The following is a 12,600-nucleotide window of genomic DNA, read 5'->3' as shown; positions in this document are numbered from 1 at the left end:
TCATATGTTGTATAGTAGTGATGGTCAACGATCAGTCCATGTTGTGGGTATGGAAAATTGGAAATGATGACCCCGTGAACTACCAGGCACCAGCTTGTCTCCTTTGCTGGTTGTGATGTCAGTGATGTGGAAAATGCAAAGTTTTCTCCTTTGATTTTTGTGATGTTATGGGTGACCGAAGAAGGTTACTAAAGTAATTCTCCTGTTCTTGTCACACTGAATTCTACACCGGCTTCTCCCATTTCATGCTGCATGATGCCTGCTGTTCTGTTCGGTGAAAGGGGTCTTCAACTCTTATTTGCTGCATAATTTGTGTGCAGAGCAGGCAGTGAAACATCGTGGTTCTCACTTCTGGAACACCTCGTTCTATTTGCCACTCTTATCAGCTAGTCGTAACAGATTTACCACCATAGTCCCACTATCAATGACTTAGGTAGCCCCACATGTCAATAAGAAATCGAATTAGCATACGATAAGAGTGTCAAATAGTTTAATAATCCTCTCGTTCTGGCATAGAGTACAAGCAGTTTGAGTTTGATCAATATGTGCCAAAACAATTAAGTGCCCAGCTCAGGGATTCTTTACCAGGTGGTCTGCACTGCACAAACACAAACAAATTTTTGAGGACCCCCAACTTGTCATCCGCAGGTGGCCGAAAATGCGAAGTTTTCTCCCCTGATTTTTGTGATGTTATGGGTGACCGAAGAAGGTTACTAAAGTACGTAATTCTCCTGTTCTTGTTACACTGAATTCTACACGGGCTTCTTCCATTTCATGCTGCATGATGCCTGCTGTTCTGTTCGGTGAAAGGGGTCTTCAACTCTTTGCTGCATAATTCGTGTGCAGAGCAGGCAGTGAAACATCATAATTCTCACTTCTAGAACACCTCGTTCTATTTTCCACTCTTATCAGCTAGTGGCAACAGATTTATCACCATGATCCCACTGTCAGTGACTCAGGTAGCTCTATATGTCAATGAAACACCGAATTAGCACATGATAAGTGTATCAAATGGTTAAATAATCCTCTCGGTCTGACATAGAGTACAAGCAGTTTGAGTTTGATCAATATGTGCCAAAACAATTGAAGTGCCTAGCTCAGGGATTCTTTACCAGGAGGTCTGCACTGCGCAAACACAAACAAATTTTTGAGGACTCCCAACTTGTCATCCGCAGGTGGATATAAAAAGTTCATAAGTTCGTGTACTCTCTCTCCATCCAGTTTCAAACTGTGTGCATGGGAGAACATGGCAGGGCTGAAGAGAGGGGACTAGCTAGGGGAGTTCATGCCTGCATGTGAGGAGGCTTCACATGGTAAAGTGCGTTGAATAATTCAAGAAAATGGGTTGATGAAGCGCGAAAACAATTAATACAAGATTCCTCATTCATATTTGCCTATTAGACTTCTCAATTTTCTTGATATTATTCCAGTTCATGTGAATGCATAACTTGACTAGTCCATTTCCTGAAGGATGCAAGTACAGTCCAAGTAGACGATGAAAGATTCCCACCACCATTCATGCATGCAAGCTAAATAATCATCATGAGCAAACTAGAGGATCCAAATAAGCAATAGCCAACACCGTACCGGAAAACCCAAATAGTTTATCTCAACTACCATATGCATGATTTTCATCAATCGAATCATTGGTGCAACAAGCAGATGGGCAGATCATGGATGATGGATTGAAATGCGACTCGGTCCTAGCCTACCTTCAGGCAGCCCTAGAAATTGCTCATGTAAGCTGTAGGTTGCATCTGACGTACCGGCTTTAACACTTGCGTTGACATTCCAATATTAATTAGCATGTGATGGCATTTTACTGAATTTGATGGCAGTTAGGTTGTATCAGAGTACAATTTGTCAGTCTTGACATTTCTAATGGTTGGTTAGGCTCCTGAAACATAAGAGGCTCTGATCGGGTAAATGGAAAAGAAAAGAGCACCGAGGGGAGGACATCCCTCTAGGATTTTTATTAAGAAGATGTCAGATCTCGAAACTAGGCTAACTTAGTAAGATTGTGCTCGTCTGACCGTTAGCACCGTGAAAATGGTACCCAAAATAATCTTAAAATAGCTTAAAGCAGCAGAGAAACAGTTATAGAATCAGATAGATTAACTAGCTGAACTTAGTCGAACTCAACCAGTCAACAGACCTGAACAAGAACCAAATTTCCCAGAACAATGACATTTTTTTACTTATGACCTAGAGGAACTAAAGCGTAAGAAAACTGGAAATAGTCATACGATCAAAGGGAGAGAGAGATTCCCTTTTCGCCGCGCGGGAACCGAGGCAGATCACCAGCGCAATATTTATTTCTGATCACATCTGGGACCTTATTAATTTAACCATAGATTATGGCATTATTATGCTAGCCTAGCTATTCAAGTTGGAAGCCATAGATTAAGGGTCATGGAGTTAGCGAGCCCTGCATGCGTGCCCCTGTATATACTATACTGTTTAGTAGTGCCATAGTGGCAGTCCATTTTTGTTTTGTGAGGGTTTCAGTTTCGATATGAGGTACGGCACAGGACATCACCTTTGTCTGATCTTGAAGCTAATCTTAAACTACACACTGATGATGAAATGCACTTACAGTCAGGACCACCACGTACGTACGTATACAGATCTATATATATTATCCTAATCCCGCCTTCTTGTTCGATCGATCGTTGCCACAGATATAGTAGTATATGGCTCATCTTCAGATGTCAGCATCCTGCGTGCCGTCACGGGATTGCAGATAAGCTGCTACTACTACCATCTACGAGTAAGTATTTGTTATCTTTACCGGCCATGGCGGCCATGCATGACGCTAGGATCTGCGCATGCATGCAGTGCTGAATCTGTCACACCTGATTTTTTTTAAAAACAATTTTATCTTAAATGTAATGATGTTATTAGTGATAAATATTACTATATCGTATAAAATAACTTTGTTAAAATAAATACCAGAGTTTTAAATAGTAGCGGAAGAACAAAAGAAAACTCCAACGAAAACCTCATGGCACACCACATGCAATCGACTAGAGCCAACGTGACCTAGTACGCTTCGTGTTCCTAGTAGTCTTCAGCTTCATTGATCTTCGTTCAGTCTTCTCCAACTAAGCAGTATTTATTATTAGAAATAGCAAGTGTAAGTACATATCATACTCCAAAAGTATGGGAAAGTATGACATGAGAGCTTGAGATAAGAAAGGCTTGATTGAACATCTATGTCATCCTAATTTAGGACTTAAAAAGATACAACAGTTTTATTTACTATGTGTGATGACACTAACATTAAGAGAAATAGCTCATCGGATTTCATCCAACTACCAAACTCACTAGATATTCCATATCCAGCTATCAACTCATCAGGTTACCACCACCCGATTACCAACACCAACCATCCAAGATCCCCCACTAATCATGAAGAAGTCTAAGCCCGCTCTTGACCATGCGCACAACTGATATATTAGTTTTACACTCTATAGAGGTTGCACACTTTACCCACGAGTCGTGATTTCTGTGTTGCTTTACACTTCCAGGGTGTAGAGCCAGGGTCTCACTACAAGGTCTTTACAAAGTGCCTCCTAATTTGTGTATAGCCACTAAGGTTTCACCGCTAACAGGGATACCATCCACCGCAGAGGCCCCCTCTTGTGTCATTCAACAGTCAACTAGTGCATACATAATAAGGAGGATATCTAATTAATTGGTCATGTCATACCCATATAAACCTCATGGTTGCGTTGTTGTGTCGAGTTACATGTCCATGAATCGGTCCTTAGGATCCCAAGCAGGTACTACTATCAATCCAAAATGCATACCCGCACATGTGCATACCAGCATCATCATCATACCACCTCCTGCTCAAAATCCCTATGTTCCATATTGCTAAAAATATTACCAGACCAGTTCATGTTGCATAGACCAAACAGATTAAGATTTAAACCACCCAACTTAATAGCACAACTAAGCAATTCTACCCATGACACCAAACTACAACATAAGCGACAAGGATAATCGTGGAAGAATCAAGTAAACCCTAGTCATGGAATTCATATTGATAAGCATGCAAGTAAAGTAAAAGACACATTTTCCTATAATAGGGTCAATGTGATCAAGGACACTTGCCTTCTCTGAAGTGCTGCTCCAAATCACCGAAGTCTTGATCTTGAATATTCTCGAACGGCTTTGGGACATGATCGTCTACATGCGGAGAGAACAACACACTAAGAATAAGCACAAAACGAGCTAACACAGCAAACAAATGCTAAGGATGGCTAGGTTACAATTTCAGAAAGATTTGAGCGCAAGAATTACCCAAATTGAAGCTATGACACGAAAACTACAACTAATCAAATTTTTAAACAGCTAAAAAATGACAAAAAATATTTTTCTTGAATTAACCTTAATTTTTTAAAAAGGTTTAAAACATTTATTTAAAAAATTCAAAATTATTATATGTGATAAAACTAATTAAAGTAATTTTATAGAATTTATTTGCATTTTTAAAATTAAAACTAATTTTGTAAGCAACTAAACATATTAAAAGCATTTATTTTACTAAATAAAACATATTTAAAACATTGTTAGAATTATTCTTAATTTTGTAACTATTTTTCAAAATAAAACATTTATATTAACATTAAAATTATTTTCAGATATAAACTAATTTCTGGAATTTTTCTATAAAAGAAAACCTTTTTTCGAATTAAATCTATTTCACGAATCATTTTTCTAAAGGAAAATCTGAGTTACTACATAATGATGACATCACTAGCTGACGGGACTGCTGACTCAGCTCTAATCTGCTGACTGGACGGCCACGTAAGACAAAACGATGACGTGTTGGCTTGCGTGGCGCTGACAGGATGCACTACGTCGGATTATGAAGTGCTCACTAGGACCAAACGAAGGGGTACATGAGATCTAATACTAGCGCCACGTCGGATTATGAAGTGCGAACCCGTTTGAGGGGCAAGTTCGTGTCAAGGTGGTCTCCAATGACTCAGTGATGGTGGTGACCTTCAGGGATGGTTGGGCGGCCGCTAGAGCTCTGTGCAGTGGCCAGAGTTCAACGGGAAGCAGCGGACGTCGATGATATGTGGTTGGCATACATTGGCATGGATTCGGACGTCGTCGGGGAGCGGCGGAGCGGATCGGCGTCAGTGAAGGGCGGCGGCGAACTTCAACGAAAAATCGATGGCACTTGGGCGATGGTTCATCGCGGGGGTGGAGTGGTGTGTGTGCGGTGATGCAATGAGGGGGTTGAGGGTCTTGGGCGCTTTATAGCCATGGGGATGCAATATACGCTAGAGATTCTGGGATGCAATATACGAATATAACTATGACAATAAATTTCTATAACATCTGAAATATTAAATTTGAACGTATGAATATTGAAGAGGCGAAAATACATGGATTAACTCGAATGGATGATCTTTTCGGGTCCAAGTACATGGGCTGGCCCAATCAAAGTATCTAATGTGTCCGGACGACTAGGCCACAACATTATGGATCTAGAAATGATCATATTGAGCTACATGCACCAACCAATTACACTTAAAAGCCTAAGCTGATGGAGAAATATGGTCAATTCACTTATACTTCAACATTCCCTCACGTGGAGGCTCTCCCAGGCCTCAAACATGAAAATAGGATTTGGCTACAATTTTTATTTAATTATGTTTATCAAGACTCGACCGCGAGACATCTAGCTCTGATATCATATTAAGATACATGCACCAAACAATTATACTAAAAACCTAAAATAATAAAGAAAAATAAATAATTCACTTATGTTTCAATATATTCATGTACCACTAGCGTTACGTTGAATCGCAGAATGCATGCATGGTCCACCGCCATCCAATTGATCGGAGATGACGTACGTGAGGGCCGGAATGATTTGGAAAAGGAACTCCAAGGACCAAGCTAGGTGGGCGGAGATGAGATAGGAATCGACAGTAGGTAGATTCCTATATATGTACGGCTACAACGGAATCGTTCCTACAACCGAATTGTGTTCTGTACAAATAAAGAAAAAGATGAGCTGAATAGCCGCAGCTGCTAGCTCAATGCATGTACCATTCATGCACCGGCTAGATTGACAACCGACCGATCAACATAATAATGTTCGTCGTTGTAGTCGTACCATTAATTTCACAGCCAATGAAGCCCTTTATGAGTCCTCCAACAATGTTTAGTATGGATGAAAAAGATGAAGAAGAAAAAAGAGAGAAAGAAAAAGAGGAGGAGGGCGAAAAGAAAAGGACGGAGAGAGCATGGTAGATGTGCCTCCTACCTAGCTCGGCGTGCATATGTACGGCCCCTCGGCCAGGTTCACAACTTGACCGTTCAATCGATGCTGGATCTTCTTCCATCTTCACCAGCTGATCGATCGATGGATCACGCGATGGATTCTGATCCATTCATTCTAGACGCTAGCTTAGGCTAGCTGCACGCGTCTCAACAAGAGTAAGGTACGAGCTAGTACTAGGCCGGTTGTGATCGCATGCATGCATGCCATCTCATCTCGATGGAAATACAGGCGTGGGCCTCCGCTCGGCTCACGGCGGCGGCCTTCTCATTGCGATGTGTCAAACCGGCCAATGGTTTTCTCTCTCGAAAAAACAAGCAACGCTGAACTGGTGGTTTTCCAGCCACCTCACTAGACTACACCGGCAATATATCTCTACTCGGGTATAGTCTAATTCACGCAACTTAAAAAAGTATAAGAGTGCTGATTAAAAAATAGTTTCAATGTCAGCTTTTCAATCGACATTTTTTACTCGGCACTGATACTAGCTAGTATCAATGCAGTTTACCCATTGGACATACATGTCATTTCCAGTGAATAAAAAAAAAGAAGAAAATTGGTTGCGGGAGCGGCATCCGAGCCAGCTCGATTTCGAGCCAGCTCCGATACAGCTCCCGTCGCCGCTCCTGTCGCCGTCGTCGCTAATTCACGTCGCTCGTGTCAAAGCTAATTCGACATGAGCTAAACTGATAGAATCCAAAATCACACAAAGTTGATTCAACATCATCCCAATGAATAGATTGGATCACACAGTCATTAAAAATGATTCAACATCACACAAGAGAATCGATTCAATCACATAAACGGATTCCACCCTGGACTCAATTCAACGGCACACAAAGAACTCGATTCAACATCAGCCCAATAACAGCGCTCAGACCACCTATGTAAGATAAGAAAGCGATAAGCACAAAGAAGAGAGCTTGATGGGGGCAATACGTCGAACACGTGGTGGGCGAAGAGGGAAAGGAGGTGAAGGGTATTTGGGAGCGCCAGGGTGCACACCTGCTCCCGCACCGCCGCCGACCTAGACGCATGCCGCCGCTGCTGGGTCGACAAGGACCTCCTTCCCCGTGTCATCGCCTCCGTCTACGACGTCTCCTCGCAGCGCGACAGGGACAACCTCGTCGCCACCGTGCGTGACCTCTTCCACGGCCAACTCCACATCCTCATCAACAACGCTGCCTAATCCCTCTACAAGCCCACCGCGGACACCATGTCCAACGACTATTCCTGCAGCATGGCCACCAATCTACTCACTCACCTCTGCACATGTCCTTTGTCGCCTCCTTCATCGCGCACCCGGCATTGTCCCTCTACTTGCTAAAAAAGGGTGACCTAATCCCACTCTCCAGGAGCCTCGCCGCCGAGTGGGCGCCGCACCTCGCCCCCCACCTTCATCCCCCAGCCCCGGAGCGGACGATAGCAATGCAGCAAAGAGGAGGAGCAGCAGCAACAAGGCAGGAGTGAGGGAGGGAGAGAGGGGAAGAGATAAGGTGGAGAGAGATAAGGACTAAGGAAGAGATAAAACATGTGAGGACTGAGGAACGGATGCGAGGACGAGCCAAAATGCGATTTAAGTGAAATTTCGGGTCCGGTTACTTTTAGTGGCGGTTGTGACCGCAACTGGTACTGATAGTATCAGTGCCGGTTGGTAATATGAATCGACACTGATAGTCTGTTTCAGTGCCGGTTCTTTAACACATCGATCACTGTTTGTATGTGGGAGCCTAAGAACCAGCACTGATACATCTTCAGTTTTGGTTCCTGTACAACCGGCACTGATGTGCCACTACTTTTGACCAGTTTTTTTAGTAGTGTCATATGCCAACCTTTTCCTCTTTCCAGAGCACACACCTCAAGTTTTCGCAAAGACATAGGCTGAGCCATGGCCTGGTGACCCTGGGTCGCTGCCCGGGCTCCACGGCTACCGATCATAGAGAAATCGAAGTTGGGTTAGGCTATTTGGTAGCTTCAGTTCTAGTCAAGCTGTCGAAATTTTGTCCATGTTGTCCTACTTTTCTGGCTCCGCGGCTGAAAAGAGTCACATGGTGTAGGATCAAGGAGGCCGATTAGAAGGGGTGAATAGGTGGTTCTAAAAGTTATATTAAGATATAACTGATAAAGATATAGAATTAAAAACAATCGGTTACAACACATATAGAACCCACAAAATATATGTCTCAATAAAAGTGATCAATCCTATATCTATGTTAAGGTTTGCAACATAGAGTGACGTGTAAGTAATTATAATTCTAGGGATGTAAATTACTCAAAGTAGATAATCTTAAGTAGACAAACCACAAAGGAGATATAATTTTTTTTTACTGTGGTTTCGGAGACTTGTCAATCAATCCACGTTGAGGTGGGTTCAAGTCTTTAACCGTTCCTCCATCAAGTATGCAATTCTCACCACAAGAAGAGGCTCACCACGAGCAACTTGATCTTGAGTCGGATTAATCCAATGAATCTCACTACCTCGATTCCACTAGAGTTGAACTTTACCACTCCAGCAAGACGTGCACAAAGCCTCTCATAATCACATGAGGCCTTCTCACAAACTTCTTTGAGAAGATCATCGGATCTCAACGCCACCGCATCATCTGGGTGTTGGCAAACACCAAGAATAACAAGCTAAGATAAACTTGACTCTCAGTGTCTAAAGCTCAATCACTAATACAAATACACATGATTCTTGCCTCACAAACCTCTCTGTGTGCAACACATGCACAAATATATTAGGAGAACTTTACTTAGCTCAAGGATGCTCAATAGGTACAAAAGAGATCCTCTAAGCCGCTGGATATGAGGTATATATATGCCAGAACCTGAAATGTAGCCGTTACCCAAAGTCTGACCTCTCTGCGCATCTGGCAGTCATACCATAGTACAATTGGCGATTAGATCACCACTAGACCAACGGCTCTAAAACTAGTCGTTACAGCCTTTTCAGTCCTCCGGCGGTTAGACTGACCATCTTGGCGGTCAAACCGGCAGCCTGGAATAGAGTACCAAAACTCCTTGTTCCCTGACGGTCAAACCGACAACACCTGGCGGTTAGACCAGCCACCTTGGCGATCAGACCATCACCCATTCCAGAGAAATTGAAGTTCTCTACAAGCTCCAGTGGTCAGATCGGCCATCTTGGCTGCTAGACGGTCAGACCAGAGTTCTAGCGGTCAGACCATCACTCCTTAACAAGCACACTTGACACTCGGAGAAACGACGATAACTTTCTAATCCGATATTCAATTTAGGTGATCTTAGACTCTAAGAAAAGCTTATTTAGAGGACTACACATCCCAACTAATTGCTTGATCTCAAACACATTGGATCAAATCTAAAACATAGTCCAAAGATCCACCACAATAAAAGTTGTATGAACCTTAATCTTTTACAATACACATTTGTAACCTAAAGGTTCCATACGATCAATATTCACTATGACACCTTGCAAAACACCTTTGCAAATTTAGTGACATGCCATACAGAGTAAGATCATGGACTTGAGCTATTTGCAAAATAGCATCCTAGAAAAGAGAGTATACACATTCAAGATTGAGCTTATCAACATATAGTAAAAACTCAAGCAATCATATAAACTCCTCTTAATAGTATGGCATTTATCCTATCAATCCGGTCACTTCTCTTCTCAAATCACCATTGACCGGTAAAAAAATATACTATATTTTATACCTTTGTCTTGAGCTAGCCATCCTTTTGGACTTGACGAACACATTATCCAAGTCATGATGTTTCTTCTAGGCTTGTCATCAACTTTTTACTTGAGTATGATGACGATGTTCATCCTCGTTTCTCATCTCGATACTCTCTTGATCTTCCGGAAGCTTGATAAAATTCACTTGATTGCTTCCCATGCACTAAGCATGAAAGACTTTTCTTTTCATATCATCTTCATCCGGTTCAGCATCGAAGTATGGACCGCAAGTATCAAGCACACAAGTTATTCACTAAGCTTATTCTTCCAACTCGGCACATTGAATATCTCAATTCAATATTTGTCTTCATATGGAACTTAACTCCAACTTACTCTCAAGCATATAGCACATGAGTTAGTCCATAAAACTCAATTGACAATTTCATACATTAAGTTACTTGATCTTCACAAGCAACTAAGATTTGTTCCTCTTTAGCTTCTTCTTAATCACATAAGTATCACTTAGAGCTCAATGATCTCGATGCATATCTTTTCATCTCATAGCATTCCTCAATAAATTCATGATTTATCACTTAGACATGTCATGTAGAATAACCTACCAATAATTCTAAATATAATTGTTAGTCTATAGATATAGTTATTAATTATCAAAAACATATTTAGAGGCTAAATACACCCTCACAAGGGCCATACGTATACGTACTGTGGACATGCCTTGGTGTCTGCTGAACATGCCTGCCACCACGGCGCTCCAATGATTGAGGCTCCCCTCTGATTGGTCCATTTTGTATGGCCAAATCTTATCCCGTTGCACATGCACCGACAACGTGCCACCTGTACAATGGCCAGGCCAATCTGGTACAGTAGCTAGTACTCTTCTGCTAACCCACTTGTCTAATTATCAGGATTGATAAGATTAAGACTAAGAGGGGCAGGGATGATCTTGACAGTCTTACAATCAATCTCACATTATCATGTCCAGCTTCCATATAGCCCAAACGTATGTACATGCTCATGTAAGCACAAGGCACCGTTCGAGGACTGCTATACGCACAAGTACAACATATTCGTACAACCCCTTTACAACCAGGAGATGCAAGAGTTTAAAATACTTGGGTGGCGGGTCACTAATAAATCAATAAGAAAAATAAACACTTGGTTGTAACATATATAGTTGTGCAAGTGGTTTGTACGTGAAATACCATTTACCCTTAGATTTGTGAAAATAGCTCATTATTACATTGCTTGGGCCATGTAAGCTTGAAAAAAGAAATGCGCACATGATTCATGTCTGCTTGTGAGGGTTTTTTTTCCCGAAAGGATGGCATGAGCTCTGTCAATTTTATATTAGAAGAAAAGATTTGATTTAGTTTATGAGAGAAATCGGGTCCGAAAACCTTACAGCTGTGCGGTTAAATGGAGGAAGAAACGCTTCAAAACCCTCCAAACAACAAGGCAACGAAGATAACTAAATGTCTCACCCGCCATACAACTACAACTCAAAAAAAAACCCACAACAAGTCATCGTTGCCAAGCTCGCCCTCAGCATAGCAACTCCGACTTTCCATAGTGGACTCCGACTGCTACCTCGTCGTTATCACGCTGGCACCATAGCCACCACTAACGCAACTAGAAAAAGACCATGCCTCATGTCATCGTTGTCGAGCTTCGTCGGACCCCATTGACATAGCAGGTTCGACTCCACTCAGCACGCCCCTTCCAAGCACGTCAGCAGATCATCTAAGCACAAAGCGAGAGAATTGACCGAACGTGGGACCCAAGCCATCAACTGATCAAACACGTAAAAGGATCTCCAAGACAACGCCTCCAAGGAGGATGCGACATTGAAGACGCCGTCGTCGCCCGTCCAAAATTTCGGACCTGTGTTTTCACCTGGAAGATCCTTTAGGTAGGAGAGAGGCACCATGACAACGCCTCAAGGGAGAAAAACGACGCCAATGGTGTCGATGTCGTCTGCATCGGCAAGAAGTCAGGCTAGGCATTCACCCAGAGCTTTAAAACCCCACCCACCACGCAATCAAGCCACGCCATCGTCGCCTCTTGTGTGTCACCCGTTGGGCCACCACTAGCTGTAGAGCTCCCCACGCGCTGGATCTAGGAGAAGATGACATATCAGTAAAGGGGAGGAGCCCTTGGCCATCGGTAACCGCGGCAATAACATCGGGACAGAACAACAATAGCGACGGGGCAAACGACAACCAAGCAGCACCATGCACCAGCAGAAAAACGATGGCAAGCACCAGCAGACAAAAGCGATGAGCACTAGTAGCCGTTACCAACAACACGAGCACACAAGTAGCAAGACGACATCGGTGACCTCAGAACAACATCGCGGCAACCGATCTGGATGTGGCGGTGAGCGCCAAACGCCGCGCGCCTGAGCGGGTTTCGTGTCCTAGAACTCGTCCTAGCTAACGTGCTCTTGGACGGGCATCATCTGCATCGGCAATCATGACCAGCTGTCAAGCAAGGGCGGCCAGGTAGCTGCACAATGGTGATTAGGCGACGGGCGGATAGGGCGGCGGCCGACAACGTGGCATCAGTCAGCAAACCAGGCGCTAGAAGGACCCATCTCCGCCTCAGCTAGCCACCG

Source organism: Phragmites australis, chromosome 8, assembly GCF_958298935.1.
Source record: "Phragmites australis chromosome 8, lpPhrAust1.1, whole genome shotgun sequence".
In the NCBI taxonomy this organism is placed as follows: Eukaryota; Viridiplantae; Streptophyta; class Magnoliopsida; order Poales; family Poaceae; genus Phragmites; species Phragmites australis.
The sequence above is the reverse complement of the archived record's forward strand: the minus strand, read 5'-3'. Positions refer to the sequence as shown.